Below are 18,769 nucleotides of genomic sequence, written 5' to 3'. Positions count from 1 at the left end.
TTTTTTTTTTTTTTTATTCTTTTCTATTCTTTTTTTTTTTTATTATTTTTTTAGTCAACTCAACCATGTAAACCATATTCATATGTGTAAATCCCAACATCAACAGTAAATCCCAATCTACAGCTACTAAAACTTTAATTCTATTACACTGCAGCCACTGCAGTGCATTATTTCATTATGTAGAATTTCATGCAAAACCTATATATATGCTTGAGCAATATGCATATTCATGATGAATCCCAAAGTCACCCTCGACTTACTCACACTAGCGGCACCACCATGGCAACTTTGCAACAGCAACCAAGTGTTTAATTTCTCAAGTTGCCTCAAATTTTACACACATCTTATTTCAACTTCTTACAGCATTATTATTATTATTATTATTATTATTATTACTATTATTTGTGTATGTGTGTGTGAGTCAGTTTTGGCACTTTGCAAACAGAAGAGGTTGCTGGCAAAGATGCACAAAGAGGAAAAGAGGCTATCCAAACTTCACAGACATATTTGCAAGAGTCAATTTTTCAAATACCAGCGTTAGTGATCATTTTCACCTAAAAAAAAAAAAAAAAAAAAAAAAAAAAAAAATGTTTTTGAGTTCATGAATCAGGCTTACAATCTTGTTGATTCTCATCCTCTGTTAGCTCGAATTTGAGATGAGGTCTGCAAAGTACTACAGGTACCAGTGGCTACTAAACATGTTTTAGAAATCACTCATTCCGACTGCAATTAGAATTTTAAATCTTCAATAAAGCCACTGCCAAGATCTGCAATTTATTTCCAGCTTTCTCTCTGTGTTTTGTGTTTGTGTTGTGATCATTTTTTGTCTTGCCATGCGATGCGGCCTAACCGAGTTTTTAACGCAGCATGGTTCCATACAAAATCAATGAAAAGATGCAAATAGACGCAAATTTGTGCAGAACAACAAGTTTGCGAAAACACATTTTGTGTTTTGTCTGAACACACAGTGAGACGATTTTTCCATTTCTATTCTATTCTATTCTATTCTATTCACTGACTAGAATAAACTGGGAGAAACAGTCATTCCTACATTTCTTTTTTTGTATGAAAATGGTCAAATTAAAAAAAAATAAATAAATGAATAAAGAAGTATCTGTCTCGGTATCTGCCTAAACAAATAAAAAGCACACCGGTTGAGCCTTAGTGCAGTCTGTGCAGGGTGTGTAATCTATAACTTTGGGTCTCACACTGGGTTTAGTGACACTGAGTCTTGTTACTCTCAGTAAAGTGGAGCTCTCGTATGCATAAATACTCCTAATAGTCGATATGAGTGCAGGCAGTACTCGCAGCAGCAGCCAATAACATGGAACCAGAGGTGGTGGTGTATTCTGACATGGGATTCGGCCTTCAAAGCAGCCTCTTGTATCCTGCTTATTCACCTTACTTACACAAATCAATAACAGTTTGTTTTCTTGAATTCAAGCCTCCCTGATGTAACCCAGCTTGATCTCCGTTTTGCTGTACAACATGGTCAATATCATGCCTGGGTAATGAACACAGAGTGCAGGAACAAATAGAGCGCTGTAACCGGCGGTGGACACGAAACCCACGCATTTCTCCACTCATCGCTCCCAATCAAGCCTGTTTTATTCAGATGAAAGTGGAGGGAAAGTGCCTACTTTTGTTGTTCCTGTTGGTATGCACCTGCAGCGAGCCGATCGATCCACGGGCACCCTCAGGGCCTAATTTAAGACTCGAGAATTCTGCTGTAAAAGAAAGAAAATGAAACATCACTGGCTGGACATCAGGTAGTCATGAGGAAAACCGGAGAAAACTGGGTCTGCTTTGGAGTGAAGACGAGCTCCGACTCATGAACGCTGTTTCTGGAACGATCAATAGAAAAAAAAAAAAAAAAAATGCCCATAATGAATGCATCCTAATTGTGGCACCACTGGGCTCATTGCTTATCTTTTAGTAAGTGTTATTAACGGATGATATGGCTTATCTGCTGAGGAATACTTTTAATTGCATCTTTCATAAATTTATATAACATTAATACAAAGCAGTACAAGTCAGTTTGTCATTCAGTGGGCAGGTGAGTGAGTCATACAGGTAATCCATGAGCACCTGTGTGTTTGAACTGTAAAATACATATACTGTACATCTCTTCCTGCGTGTAAACTACTCTAAACTGCTGTTCTCTCAGGTTCATAAGGTGTGTGTTGTTCCAAACTCACCTCATTAAACATGACCCGTCCTCTTTAAAATGACTACGTCCCTCTACTTTGGCTGATTCAGTCATTTTGCACACTGAAACTCACCAAAAGCAGAGAAAGCGAGTCCGTTTTGGTGGATTGAAGCTGATCATGGAGGATCTTGTGATTTCTTTAGTCAACATTCAAATCTGTGAACTGTGAAAACCTGCTGGTCTTATGTCGGACGGGTGAAACTTTGGAGCCCCGGGTTTGTGCTCAGGATTTTCTTTGTTCTCTCTTTTGTCCGATTCTGATTGCATTTTTAATTTCATACATTTTTTTTTTTTTTTACCTCAGTCTTTCTTGTGTGTGAAGCTAATGTGCCCATCCCTTATATTCTGTGTTAAGGGTACCGACCTCTAGCTCATGTTCAGTATGACGGTGCTCATTCCTCCCTCTATTCTGGCCTTCCACCCACACTAACACGGCATATTCAACCGCTGAAAATAGACATTTTCAAATTCACCCTTCAAAGTGGATGAATCTTATTACACCGGGGTTGCAATATGGAAAACCTTCACAAAAAAAAACCCTGCCTCTGTGACCTCTGCATTGCCTCTGCTTGGACTGTATTAACTCTCGGATGTAGGTCGCTTTGAATAAAAGTGTCTCCTAAGAGAATTTCGAAAATGTGGTCACACTGGTTACTTAGATTATTCTCAATTACTTTTGAAAGCAATTCAACTCAACATCATCTGTCCAGAAAAGGAAGTCTCACTCGCTTTGGTGAGGTTTGTCTCCTGATTTTGACATCTCAACTACGACACGGGCGCTGTCTAAGAGGTTGATGGTCCAATGCGATGACAAAACCTCAGCAGAAACATCATATAGGTCATGGGTCAGGAGCAAACACGTGTCCAGCAGAGCAGATCTCACTGTGTGTGTCTTGTTGAGCCTCTCAGTGTTCGTCTCAAGGTTACCCGGCTTAGTGTGGGCGTACTCTCAATCTCAGTGGCACCAACCTGGTTAAATAAAGGTTAAAAAAATAAATAAGTGGTCCGCCGTGCAGTACGATGTCGCCGCACAGCCTCAGACCCAATCAATCAATCCCAAAGTCACCTACATTAACATGTGTCGCACTGTAATCTCACAGTGCAACCCAGGGTCTCTCCGCCGCACTCTCTCTCTTGAGTTCTCTCTTTTCGTCCACCGTTGCCCTCTCTCTCCCTCTCTCTCTCTTTCCCCCTCCAACTCTCCCACCTCTCACCCGGGGTAATTGCTCTGTGAGCTCGGCGGTGCCTGGCGAGCGACACCGCGGTTTCCTCTCGCCGCCTCTCATAGTCTGGGCACGGTGACACCAATCTCGGCGAGGGCGCAACACCATTTTGCGTAACTGGCCCTCGTGATGGAGATGGCATAATTGTCCTAATTAGGGGGGCGCAGATCGGGGCGGCCGCGGCTCTGACCCACCCCGGCCCAAGTCCATATGGTGGGAGGCTGATAATGAGCCAGTTAATGTGCTGTGTCCATCAGTAAGAGATACTCAATATGGACGCCGTGCCAAAGAGATGGAGGAGTGTTTACCCTCTGGTCACTTGTCTCTCCCTCGCTCTCTCTCACTCTCTCTCTCTCTCACACACACACACTCACACACACACGTCCATATTTTGGCTTCAAGCTGACAATTATGACAAGAAGTCACTCTACATTTCAAAAGTTGTATTTATGTGGTTAATTATACAGGCAAACCAAGTCATACCTGTCAGCACATTTGTGGGTGTTACATTTTGTCAGTAATTACGGACATCTTGCCCCCATATAAGAAACGGCATTTTCCAAACTCTTTCATTTTATGTATCATTTGTTCCTGGCCTCGTCCCTCAGCTCCCATCATGCAGCTGTGTCACTACTCCGTGTTGTGGCTTTGTACCGTTTATGAATATGAGATGTATTGCCAGTTCAAATGAAAGTAATACAAATCTAATGGCCAGTAATGAGATGCTGTTTTGCCATTATTGGACGTGGGCTGGGTCTGTGCTGGTGTGTGTGTGTGTGTGTGTGTGTGTGTATGTGTGTGTGTGTGTGTGCTCTCAATGCTGTATGATTTGATGCTAATAAACCCACACTTTCTGCTCCAGGGAGCAAGCACTGACCAGGATTCAGATTAGGCCTTAATGGCTTCCAGGCCTGGAGCTAAATTGAAATGTAAAACCCCAAACCAAACATCATTTAGTCCTTACGTTTCTTGATGTGGCCCAGCAAGTGGAAATTGGAGACATGTAGCTGTTTAACTGTAATTTGCTTTTGTTTCATGAAAGCATTGCGTCGAAGAGGTCGCGCGACATGGAGAAGAAAAAAAAAAAAAAAGATACACGTTTGGATTTGCATTATGAAACTGTAACTACGAAGCTTTGTTAAATTGCGTTTTGGATTGAAGCCACTGGCACTGATGTTTTGCGTTGATATTTAATATCCTAAGATTTAACCATTTTTTTGCTTTCTGAATCTGGAGTCCAATCAAAATGTTATTACAGTTAGTGGAGGCTAAAGTTTTCAGATAGACAAGTGTGTTATTAATAAATCCTATAATATATATGTAATCACTGAAACTGTATCCATTATAACAAACGTGGACACGTGATTGGACCAGATCTATTTTTTATGAATATCATATCAGCATATATTGTATTCAGTATTCAATGGGACAGTATTTGCTCAACCAATCAATAGTATAGTATATAGTATACTACACATTTAGTAAATATTTATCTTTTGAAGGCCTATTGTCAACCATGATGTTGCCTGCAGCTTCTTGCTTAAAGGGAAAATCCAAAAACATAATACATCTCCTCATGATCGTGCACACAAAAAAATTAAGTTCAATTTGTGAAAATGGAAAGTGAGAAGTCTTCTCTCTGATGTCGTATCAATGGAAACACATGTGTATTTGCTTTTAAGAGCAGATGTTTTAATCCGATTGAAACTATCCCCTCCCCTCCCCCCATCGCAACCTCTTTGTGTTTACCCAAGGTCTCTCCAACAGTAGCCATAGCCTGCAACAGCTAAACATCCAATAATAATTACCTTTCTGGACAATGATCAATAAAATACCACTGGAAGCTCTTCTGTCAAAGTTTTCTCATCAATCTATCGCTGCAATGCTATCCTGCACACGAGGGTAAGAAAGTCTGAAAAGGGAAAGTTGAGGGAAATCAATGGTCTCATCAGAGATGCATGGAAGGTCGGAGAATTGGTGTCTTTGTTGGCCCAGCCGTCATTGTTGGGCGCCATAAAAAAAGCGATGCATCGTGTAGAAAATTCTTCAGCACTTGACACAGTCGCAGCGTGATGCATTCACTCGGCTGCCCTTGGCCAAGGCAACACCAAGTCCAGTGTTAACCGGGGGAAGTGAGGAAAGAAAGACGTCCGTCAGACAGAGAGAAACAAAGCGAGAAAGCAAGCAAGAACGGAAGAAAAAAAAAAAGAAAAAGAGACCGAGGAAACGTGGAACGACAGACACCGGAAGATCCCGGCGAGTGCAAGGCCCTCTGAACGGTTTTGATCGGTCCTTATAATGTCTCACCTTGAGCAATATTTACTAGAGGAAGTTTCAAAAAAGAAGTCTTGATTCCCCTTCAGACTGTCTTCAGCGTTTCTTTAGACCTTGTGCTTTTTTGTAACGCCTGACAAAGACGGCGACGCGCGTGACGGGCCCGATGTGCTGTGTGACTGCTTTGTCAAACATAATGCAGCTGCGGCTCCGGTCCGTGAACCAGCAAATAAAGATGTGCCGACGCACCAAGGGTCGACATAGTCACGGTCTTCTATTTCATCTTTCACTCATTTACTGCTCAAAAATTGAAAGAGAGACCAGAGTGACCAAGACAAGATGGCTCTGAGGATATTTTCTTACTCCGACCAGGAAACGCAGACGTATTTACTTTGATTTATCAAGAGGGATGTTGGTTAAATTTTCGTAAAATTTTCTTAAATGAGCATGAACTCTGCAATGTATTTTTGTGAGGTGGACATTGCATCCCTCATCATGAATTGGATTATGTGGCAATAAAACAAACTCAACATTTTCATCTGTTTGTTACACAAAGATTAGCTACTTGATTTTAGTGTGTAATCCTTTGTAGAGGAAAAGCATACTTACATTTTTTTAAGAAATGACGCTAATTTCAGAAAAATGCCTCTAAAGTGTTGCTAAAAATGAGAGCATTAAATATAAAAGTCATTTCAAAAGTCATATCACCATGGCTCTATCAGGGTCTCCTGGAATCTGATTTACCCTATCATGATAATACTTTATCAATATTGATGTCTTAACAATTCCCTTTTTATAAATTCTCAAAATGGAGCAAAGAGTGTGATATAAAGTGTTTTTGGACTCGAGCACCTCCACAGATCATGCATTTCCAGGGCTATCAAGAAGCACTCAAGTTCACGCTTTCATCCAGTGAGCACTGATGACAGCAAAACAACTGGGACACTCACACACTTTGAAGATGTCACACACACACACACACACACACACACACACACACACACACACACAAAGCTGAAATTCATGGTCCATGTCCCCTGATGAAGCCACATCGCAACACACGCAGATGCAAACAGGAAAATATAAAAACCCAAACCTGGAAAATGAACACGAGAATTATTATCTGTTCCAGCATGTCGCCATGTAACCAGTTTTTCTGATTCTAGTTTTTTTTCTGTTTTTTTCCTTATTAAATAATTCTTGTCTTTACACACTTAACAATGGAGGAAATGCAATTAAAGCAAATAGTGAAAGAGCAGAAGATGCAGTGTAAACCATGCATTTATGAAAAACACTGACACAAAATAAAACTGTAAAAGTTTCAGGGTGGTGACATGGTGATGTGAAAGTGCTGGTCGGTCGTGTGTACATGAATGAATGAGCTTTTAACTGCTATGTTATCAATGGATTTGTTTAGTATTGCCAAGTTGCTATGTTTTTAGTGGTACTTATTGTTCCTTCATAGAAATTTCTGTGACGATGATGTATAACGATGTTTACCTTGTTTTAACTTGTTCAGAACAAAAGCTCAGCTCCAGCATGCCTTATGCAGTATTCGCTTATGATATCTGTTGTTGAGCAAAAAATTAAATGTGGTATGTTTGATTCACATTCAAAAAGGGGAAAGCCTTGCAAGAGTCCAAGACTAAGCAGCTTATTTACATAATCATTTGTGGCTCCTAAGGGATTTTGGGAGCCATAAATCAGGCAAAAAGTGACACTCGGCGATGGTAATTTTGTCTTGGAGTAATCTTAAAAATGTTGCCTCATTGCCTGCGTTCTGATTGTTCCTGCGGGAGTCGTGGAGTCCAGATATTACTCGGCACAAAACGATACCTAAAAGAGAAGCTCTCTTCTCAATCCTCCCGGCGAGACTGAAAAGATCGCCCGACGTCATTTAGTCGCACGAACTCACCTTGACCAAGTCAGCCCTCCAACCGCAGCAGCAAGCCCACACACCGACGTGCCTTGAGACGTCCTCAGACATATCACACACGGCTCAAAACAATTAGAATAACATCACATTCAAACACCTTAAATCACATTCATCTTCCTCGTTACATTCAGTTAAGGCATGTTATTTTTCCTCATGAAAACACACTCAACCAAGACAACCATGACAGTTTTTTATTTACACCTCAACATTCAGTGCAACACGCCGCTGACCTTGAACGAGTTGAAAGTTGAAGCCGACTGACTTCCTCTCAGACTCCATGACTCCGGCATACCTGGCAGCGGTTTTGAGAAGTGTGGTGCTGGGTATACTCATGCTTACAAAATTGTACCCAACTTATTCTCTCTGGGCCTTTTACTATAATTATAGTAATCACTAGCTACATTTAAAAGCACAGAGATTTCCACTCTGAACCCAGTATTTCAAAATAACCCGGTTAACCTGGGAAATGGGACAACATGTTTTCCTGCATCGGAGTCTCAGATGATATTAGAATTTTCCTCAGCACCTTTTCAGGGTTTCTCACCGCTGGATTAAGTGCTCACCAAAGTTTTTAAAAGTATGGTATTTTGCATGCACCATTTAATAAACAGGAATATTAGTGTGCATGGTACAGTCGTGATACAGGACGCCTCATGTTTTCATTTTATTTGTCATCTCGTTTTGCATAAAACGACTGGGACGGGATTTGGGTTATGAAAAAGTTTATTTGGATGGCGGTTTTCCCTTAAGATCATGTATCTTATGTGTGTGCAGAATGCACAAGCACGTAATTTACTGTATCACACACACAAAAAATGAAATAGCCTTTGGCTGTACCACCGTTTTATGCTGCCTAAGACATGATAAAAAATGTTAAGAGTCCTGTGGAGAATTTGTGTCAGAGCTGCAGGAATTAGTAACAGGATACAGCAAAGAAAAGGAGAAGTAATACTAAAAGTGAAAATCAGTGATCATATAAACATATGAATCTCTACATGCTTTTATCTTTATTGTTTGTTTTTTGTTTGTTTGTTTGTTTGTTTTTGCTTGTTTGTTCTGTGAAGCTATTTTGTGTGGCGCACTATGAGATGCACTTTATGTATGAAAAGTGCAATAGAAATAAAATATTATTAGAAATATTATTATTAGCAGTGGTAGTAGTATTTGCAAATGATATTTTCGACACTACAACCTGCACAGGAAAGAACAGAAAAATAATACAAATTACAGCATCAGGAGGATAGATACTACTAACAAATGTGTGTGTGAAACTGGCACATATTATTATGAAACACTGAGTTTGGTTTTGCATATACTGACATAAAAAAAAACACACACTGATACTCACAGTAGCAGGTACACACACTCCCACAGTGGCAGCACACACACATTAACCCTCTGAAAGCCCAGCACTTTCCTCCACACCCTCCGCTGTGGAGAAAAGCCAAACAAGACTCGCTTACTCACTTCACTCGCTTGCAGCAACACTTGTATGATGTGGTAAAAAAAAAAAAAAAAAGGCAAAAACTGTCCAACATAAACTGGCCTTTGGAAACAACCAAAAAAAAAAAAAAAGTAATAAAAACAACAACAACAACAACAACAACAAAGAAACACTCCTGGCAGGGAAGACTATATTGATTTATTTTCTATGCTAACTAGAGCTTGAAGTTGCACAAACAAACAGCACTTTTCTTTTGTTTCATCCCAAGTCCCACCCCTAAATCACTCTGACCCCAATAAACAATATGCTTTTGAAAATACAAAAGCACTTCAGATGTCGATCCCAAAGTTTCTATCCAATTTGTGCAGGTGTATGTGTGTGTGTGCGTGTGTGTGTGTGTGTGTGTAGACTACAGGGGATGCAGAGATCCAGCCCTACTGTTCTGTTCATCGCTCTCACCTGGGGCTCCTAACTAGCTCGGAGAGTATGGCCGCAACGCTCACCGCTACTGCAGGGCAATTACACAACTATCATTTGCAGGAGACTACCTCTCGCTTTGATGTTGTTCCTCAAACAACAATGCACCCCTACTCTTTATCCCCCCCAGGTACTCAGCTAGTGTTAATTACCAAGGCTATTACCATCAGCATCCAAACCAGCGCTTCCCGAGTGGCGGGTTGGGATCCCAAAGTGGGTCGCGAGCTGCTCTGGAAGGGGTCAAAATAAGTTGGTTAAGTTAGTTGAGTGGCTGGTGTTTCCATTTTAACTTTAGGTTACAGCTGGAGCCCGAACAGCTGATCGAAATGAGCACAGTGCATGAGTAAGTTTTTTTCCTCTGCCATGAATTTGTTTATAACAAAAGTACAGATTTAGGAACTTATTTGTCACAAGAAAAGGTTAGCCGACTGTTAAATTTATTCAAAAAACTACTTTGCTTGAGTTAAGGTGAGATTAAAACTTTGTGTAAAAGGGCAGAGCAACGTTTTGTCCATGCTCACAGGAGAAAAACTACAAACTAAAGCCCACACAGCTGGAAATTAAAACCTCATTCAGTTAAAAACTCATCTTGAGCTGGGAATCAAACTTCAGCCATGAGAGCTTAGGTCAAATTTACACACCTGGACCCCATTTCCAACCTCCAAGCTTTTACTTGCAACATTAAACTACAGAGTTCCCCGGCGTGTCTTCTCCGCGTCATCCTTTCACAGCGGAAAAATGCATTTGTCAGTCCGTTCATGTGCAGCGAGCATTATTTACATTTCAACACATCGTGCTGATTTCACAGAATTTCAGGAGACGGGGCCGCACACGCAGCCCGGACAGCTTGTCACACACAGATATGTAATTAGCGAGGTTGTGGGGAATAAAATGTGGGATCTTTAGATTGTTGCCATGAGGCCAACAGCGACTTACATGGACAACAAATTCAATAATATTATCAGAAAAGCACCAATATCCTGGTTAATCTGATGAATATTATGGATTTAACTGAAATCTATGAGCTAAATATTCTTTAAATGACCGAAACAGGCTTGCATCATCCACACATGCATCACTTTGTCAACTAGACAGCAAGAACACAAGTTTTTTTTCTTTCTCTTTTTTGTTTTTTTTGTTTTTTTTTAGGCTGATCACATCGCCAGCACAGTGGGAATGCATTATTCAAATAGATCTTTGTTACTCCTCCAAGATGATTGTGGCACAATCAGCCATGAAATAAGTTTGCTGTTTTAAAAGTGTTATTCTCCCTCCAGGTCTCTCAGGTGTAGCTTTGTATTCAGGTCGGCTTCCCTGCGCCAAAAATCAATCTCAATCAAAGGTGGCGAGGAGTTTATCATAAATTATCATGAAAAGGGTTCCCACTCAGTAGATGCTTAATTACAATCTCATTTGAATAAGTTTGCATATTAATGAGTTTGGAATGAAAATGGTTTGTGGGGTTTGTGATGGGGGCCGCGGGGTAACCCACGGCGATAATGACGGTCCTTTAAAATGTATGTGATATTATTGCTGGTGGAGGGCCGCACACTTGTCATATACACACACATGTGCACACACACACATGCATGCGCACACACACACATGCACACACATATGCAAACACGCACACAGACACACAGAGGCATATGCTCACACACACACAGCACAGACACACATTCACACACATAGATTTGACATATACACACATTTGCGCACCCACACACACACCACACACACACTCAGGGGCGTTATAATATGATTAATGGCGGAGTGTCTCTGACATTAATAAACTATAACCAAATTAAAGACTTCATTAGTCTCAACTTGGGCTCAGTGTTTGGTCACACGGTGAATCAGCGCTGTGTGATATTTGCCTTGCATGACTTTTCCTTTTATTTTCTTTCTTGCCATGCCACAAAAGTTGACTTTGATATCAAGTTTTGTTGTTTTTTTTTTTCTTTTCTCTCAGAGCACCTGGAAGTTTGTGATGCTGTTACACATTTTTGAAAGATGAGAGATGCTTTTGAAGTGTTGGCTTGTTACTGTCTGAGAGGAACGAATGAACAAATAGCAGTTTTGGATTTGATGGTTTCAGTTTCGCTTAATTTTCCAGATTCAGGTAAAATGGAGGATCAAATGTGGGCATTGGTCAGGTTCTTCAGGTCTTATAGTCTCTAATGTGAAAACTGGTTTGACACGTGGCATATAAGACTGTAATCTAGAGCAGGAAATAAAATACTGGAACAAGCAAGGTGCATTACATGAAACTCTGGAAAAAGCACTGATTGGCTGATGAGGAAAGGTGAGCAAACCTGGCTATTTTGCCCTGCTTTTCCTCAAATATCCAACTGAAGTCAATACGTCACCCCGTTAAATGTATTTTGACAGCAGCTGCCATCATTGGAGCCATGTGTACCATTCTATTGTGTTATATTGATATTATTTCCCTATGGTAAAAGTTTATGCTCTTCTAATTGATACCAAAAGGATTGTTTAATAGCGCATACCGGCTGTCTGCAGCAGGGATGAATGTCTCCTATTCATTGTTTCCGTTTTGCACATATAGTTTGCCACATGTAGGTTCAACAAATGCACTTTTCATACCCAGCTTAACTTGAAAAAGGAAATAATCTCCCTGGAAGCAGCCGTATCCAACTAAAGGAGAGTCCCGGGATGAAGCTTCACAAAAATGGTGCAAATTATCCAATTCTGTCAAGAGATATTTAACAAAAATCCTGCACATGCCAGGGCTCTCCGTAAATAACAAGGACGACTATAAATAGGCGCGAAGGTAAATTATGATCTTCAGGCAAATGTCACTCTCTCAGCTCAGCCTGTTCACTTTGCTCAAGCCCACTTTTGAAACTATTACACCTGCAGGTCAAACTTCCTCTCCTGTTTTTTTTAGTTCCAAAAGATAATCTGGGTGAATGAATCACCTCATGGATTTGTGCACCTCGACGTGCGAAATGCTGCAGGAATGAAGTGAAACCTGAGCGGGATGCCGTCGCTCCATGGCAGCCTCGAGCTCCACCAAATGGGATGCGTTTTATGGCGGAGCGTCCCTTTAAACAAGATCATCCTGTCCTTCCAAAAAAAAAAAATTATTTTAGTGTTGGCGCGCAGCCGTTTTGAGCCTGTGAACACCATGTGTGCATGTTAATGTATATTGGTGAGTCTTCACCAGCATTACTCACCACCCATAGATAGAGACATAAATAATCTTTGATGACCCATTTATTTGCAGCTTTACAGGGAAATAATCTGACACAAAGGAGGGGGGGGTGTACCTGTGAGAGCACCCAAAAAAAGATAAAAGTACAATTTTGCTCGGGACCTGGCAGCACTGTCGTGTAATAATTGATTATGGATGTAGACGTGTTGATTTAAATCTAAAAATTCAGCAAAACATCATTCTTGCGCCAGTCGTTGTCAGTTCCTCATCAGGCTGCAGCATGTAGCATGCAGGTATGTATGCATGTATTATTTTATTTTACTGTATTGCATTTTATTTCATTTATTTTGTAAGGTAGTGCTTTTCTTGTAATATTTCTAACAGGGCATTACAACCAGTGATTATAATAACATCCAGCCGGTGATACCCATAACAAATAACAACACAAAGCAATTATATTCCAACTATTCTAATTTAATTTTTCACTGGAGAGGCCAGTGGGTTTTGGCAGGGCTTAAAGAGAGGGCCACCAAGCCATCAGCTGAAGGTAATGAAGAAAATATTATCAACAGTTGTTGTTTTTTTTTTTTTTTTTTCATGTGAGATTTTACAGAAAATGGGTCAGTGAAAAATCACGGAGGCACACTGTGAAAGCAGAGATGTTTAAAATTCAAAAGAGCATTCAGTAGATTCATTTCAAAATATTATTAATAAAGTGAGTGAAGTCCATTCCATTAAAAATTAAGGAAAGAAGGCGCACTGTGTTTAAAGTGAGGATAAACCACACTACCTCGCTGCTTATGAGGCCTCATAAGCACACTACAAAATAAGTGCATTGCTCATTGCATTACATAATATTCACATATAGGTAAATTTCTTTTTCTGAGGTGAGAGTAATAAGCTTCAAATGTGATTACGATTCACTTCAGGGCCTCGCGGTCCGGCTTTAAGTGAAGAGTTACCTTGTCTTGTCGGGTTTTTTTTGTCTCTTTGGTCACCTCTTTGTTTTGCTGTTTTTTTTTTTTTCTTTTTCATGCAACAGAACAATACACCTGTCAGCGGCGAATTCAACAGCTCTGTATCTGCAGCTAGACAGGAATTCAACACTGCCGGAGAGACCTTGGGCCTTCAAGACGGAGAGAGAGAGAGAGAGAGAGAGAGGGAGAGAGAGAGAGGGATGAAAAAAGTGTGTAGTGTCCAGTCCAGTGAGCGAGCAGATCATTCATACTTGATGCAAGAGCAGAGACTAGTGGTGAAAGACGGCAACGTGCGGCGATGTTTTCTCCTCTCCCTCCCTTTGGCTTCCAGTCTCTCCATCTTTGTTTACTCTCTCTCTTTCCTCTGTCACTCTTTCTTTATTTTGTCCTCCCTCTCCTCCCTCTCTCCATCTTCCCGTTTTTCCACTTTTTCCCCTGCCTTTACCTCCGGCTCTCCCTCGCTCTCTCTCTCCCTCTCATCCCGCCCGTGCTCACCTCGAGGGCTTGACCTTTTCCTCTGTTTGCAAGATTATTAAGACTACAATTATTACAGATTATGCCAAGGGAAGAAGCGAGTGTGTTCTTTCAGGAGTGCACACACACACACACACACACACACACACACACAAAGTAGCTTTTCATTAGATCTGTACAATAGAGCTTATTGACTTCTCATATCACCTAAAGGGCAGCCTTGAAAAAAGAGGAGGGGGTGCTGGAGGTGGAGGTGGAGGGGTGGGATTAGATATTTCTGCTGGAGTATGCATGTGGGGATTTCTTCACGCTTTGTTGCTAATTTTATTAACACACTGCACTTTCACTTAACAGCAGAAGCAGCTCATCTGTTTCATCCAGTTGTTAAATGAGACTTCTTGTCTAGTCTGGAATGTTTATTTCAATATCTGTTAATAAACGTCATTCTTCCTGCTGATAAGGAAGTAAATTTGGATTATAATGGAAGTTAAGAGGTTCTTTAAGACCTTTGATCACAAAACAGGCAATTTCAAAGATGCAATCATTTGTTTTGTTGTTTTTTCAATAAAATAAATTGAAATAAGTGTATTTTGCCTGACTCAAAGTGCACGGCCGTCTCATTACTTTCCCATTTTTCCTGTTTATCCTCATGTAGTCGTTACATTTATTGTTATAAATAAACATAAATCATCACAGTGGGTTGTTTGACTGTATATTTTCCAACATTGAGATGTAAATGTGTGGAAACCAGTGGACGGGAGGTGGAGAGTGTTCAGCTGTGTGGAAGAATCTGAGCTTAATCAGAGCTGAGGGCCAGCAGATTAATTACACCATGACTTACACACTCTTTACCTAAAGTACACACTCCATGTTCACACACACACACACACGCACGTGCATGCATCTGTGCACACGGAGACGCACACACGCGTGTGCAGAAATAGACACCGGTGGCCCCGGCTAATAAAGCCAGCATGCTAATGAGCAAGTGTAGCCCCTGTTAAAAAAGAAAAAGAAAAAAGAAAACAGCCGCGGACCAAATAATTCATAAAGTCATATTGATCTGCAAGTGGAGACGTTAAGCCCCCATAAAGGGCAACAAAAGGAAGGAATCACGGTTCATCAACGGGAGAAGCTAAGGGGAGAAATGTGAGATCGCAGACAGATTGTCATTAAGAATGTCATGTGACATCCTCACACACACACACACACATACAAGCACAAAAACACACATGAACACACTCTCTTCATGTTTGCACTCATGCTCACACAATCACTATGACAGCGACACGGGCAGCTACATGTACACAGACACACACACGCACACACACACACACACACACACAGTGACACGCCGCCACTGAAAATGGATGTGCGCCGCCCTCACACTGTAACACAGAAGGAGGGGAGGGGGAGAACGAGAGGAAAAGACAATAATGAAAGATAGAGAGGAGGAGAAGGAGAACAAGAAGGGAGGGCTGCTCTAATAAATCAGAAAAAACACGCAGCTCCGGTTTGTTTGGTGATGGACTCAGGCTGAGCTTTTATGAGGGTGCAGCGATCCTGCAGCACACTCATGAATACTAAAGCTTTACTGTAAAATAGCCATGCTTAACACGGTCAAAACCAAACCCCGCCGCTCAGGAACCAGGGCGTGAGTCAACATAATCCAACAAACACACCCCATGCAGCATGAATCTGACTCGGTGTGTCTCCGCCAGGCTTCATTACCAAATTACAGCAAGGCATTTCGGAAAAAAAAAAAAAAAAAAAAGAATACTACTGTACTTTAACTTCAGGAAAATGGCAACTAAATAAACATGAAGTGGGATTTGAACCCGAGACCCTGGGAACTGGTGTGTGAAGAGGCCGGTGTGTAAGGAAAAAAATGGTATTTGGTGTCAGTTCTAGATTTTTAAAGAAACCTTCCACAAAATAAGCACGATTCCACACTCAGAAAATGCATTAAGAAGGTATTAAGATAGCTGATGATCACCAAGGTTTTCCATTGTTCATTATTCATGTTGGCAAGTCACTTTATCATAACACAAATCACCTGGAGCATTTTATCAGAAAGGTCTTGATTTTGGTTCACGTGTCGCTCAGTTTACACACAATATAGGACCCTGAATGCAGCACAAGAAGTGTAAGGGTTGATATGTACAAGAGCAATGACTAAAGGTGTAGTTCACATTATATTGTATAAAGAAACATGTCTTGTATTTGTAAAAATAAATAAATAAATAAATAAATGAATAAAGAGAAATACCAACACTGGTTGATGTACTTGAGTCATGGATTCATTGTCAAGTTTTCCAAAGAAGGAATGTGCTGCTACACAGAACGTTTTTATATCAGCACAACATCTATTTTATGCAGTTTTGCACATTAATAAATATTGATGGAATAATACTATTCCTGGTGCAACTAACCCTAACCCATGCCAACCCTGACAACAATGTCACTGGTGAAATATGGCTTTTCACATGTGAAACTAAAACTTTCACATGTGAAAAGAAAACAATGTCACATGTGAACTAGATATTTTGACTTCTGATGTGAAAACATCACAAAATCACATGAGATTTGCATCTTCCCGTTAATTCCACATTATTACATGTGACTAGTTTCTTCACATGTGAACTATAATTTTCCCATGTGACAACAACACATTTCACATGAAAACACGTGTGAAATTTGCATCCTCACATGTGAATTCCACACTTTCAGCATGTGACTGGATTTCATTTTGCTTTTTCACATGTGAAATAATAACATGGGGTTTCGGACAACGTGGAAAAACCAACATGAAAATCACATAATAATTAATGATATAAAATATTTAAATCACATGTGGTTGTAGATCACATGTGGTTTACTTCATAAGGGAAAGTGGCCTGTGAATCTGCTATAAGTTACTGATGATACTGATAGTTTCCTGTCACAGTGTTCAGTCAACTGAAACCAGTTTCAACCAATATTTTTTAAAGGTCGAGTACCAATGCTGATAGTTTTGACCATTTTCATATATTAACATGCAGCATTGAATGTTTCACTCACAATTTTTATATTTGTCAGCGATGAAAAGCCCCTAATTTAGCATTTAGACCATCGTGTGAAAGTTAAAGTTTCCACTCTGGTGACTGTCTGATATCCAACTTTAAGACAAAGCCAGTATTGACCAGATATATTGGTTTAATTCAAGGACGCAGTGAGCTAACCGTGCATTGTCTTGCATTGTCTTAGTTGTGCTGTTGGGTAATAAAGTACTATATCATGGAAGCAAATAAAGGCCCACTTCCATAGTTACTGCTATTGTCTAGTTCATGACAATACCAGCAATATTATACAAAAAGGACTTCAGCACAGGATTATGAATGGATGCTTTGAGTTACAGCCAATTTCAGTAATTACACAGTGAAGCGTGCACTTGCAGGTATTATGACTTATACAATAGTTGGCTAATGTGTTTATTTACTGATGTAAAGTTTTCAGTGTCCATGATCAGGTTGTTTGGCTGTAACTACCTGTTGTGTAATTATGGGTAATGACTGTTTTCTGTTACTGCAGCATTGTATTTAACGTTTCTCCATACATGGCCATTCTTGTGGGCGCTGACGCTGTGCGCTCCTCTCTCACACACATGTACATGTCCACAAACTCTTGCATGCTATGGCTCATCAGAATGAATGAGATTGTCCTGGCGGAGGTCCAAAGCATGTTTTGGGTTGAGTCCATGCTGAGCGATGAGAGAAGAAGCAGAAAGAGAGCCGGAGAGTGATATACTTCATCCTGACTCTCATTAGACAGCTCGGCTAACACGTGAAACCGTAATTTGTTTCCCTTGCATCCAATAAACGGCTCATACGCCGGTCAATCAGTCACCGCAGCGGCTAGCCAGATTAAAACCAGTGGAGGCTGAGAGAAAGAGGAGAAGCCGGAGAGAGGGAGGAGGGACGGTGGAGAGAGACGGGGAGAAAGACAGGCTGGAACAAAGAAACAAGGAGGAGGAAAACTGAGAAATCTGAGAAGACACAATGCATGACATGAGCACACACACACACACACACACACATTGACGCATGGCCTCGGTTTTGTTTGGTTGGTGATGTTTAAAGGTGCATGACACAAAATACTGGATTGATTTTAAAGGCCTTTGAGAGTCTGACAGGAATTGTGGAATAAGCATGAAATTTATCAGTGAATCAGGGAGATGATGGGAAAAACGTAGAGCCGACCTTCAAATTCACACTTCAGTGCAGTTTTAATGTTTTTTTTTTTTTTTTGGAGATTGTCTCTGTGGTTAGTTGACTTGCTAAGGCCTTGCAACTGCGTGCCCCGGTGACGCAGCTTTCCAGCAGGGACGCATGAGAAATACATATCCATCATGTTGCCCTCCAAACCACGGCTCTGTCACGTCGTCTGCTGTCCTCTGTGCTGTCCTCCATGCCGCCCTGCCAGCAGCAGCATGGACGCACTGCGGTCGCTCTGGATTTGACGTCGTCGTCGCTATGCATCACGTTGCGAGTGACGCAAAAGACAGTTCGAAATCCAATTTGAGCGGCCAGAGAGTCCGG

The sequence above is a fragment of the Myripristis murdjan genome, chromosome 15 (genome assembly GCF_902150065.1).
Source record: "Myripristis murdjan chromosome 15, fMyrMur1.1, whole genome shotgun sequence".
In the NCBI taxonomy this organism is placed as follows: Eukaryota; Metazoa; Chordata; class Actinopteri; order Holocentriformes; family Holocentridae; genus Myripristis; species Myripristis murdjan.
This window is presented reverse-complemented; position numbering follows the sequence as displayed.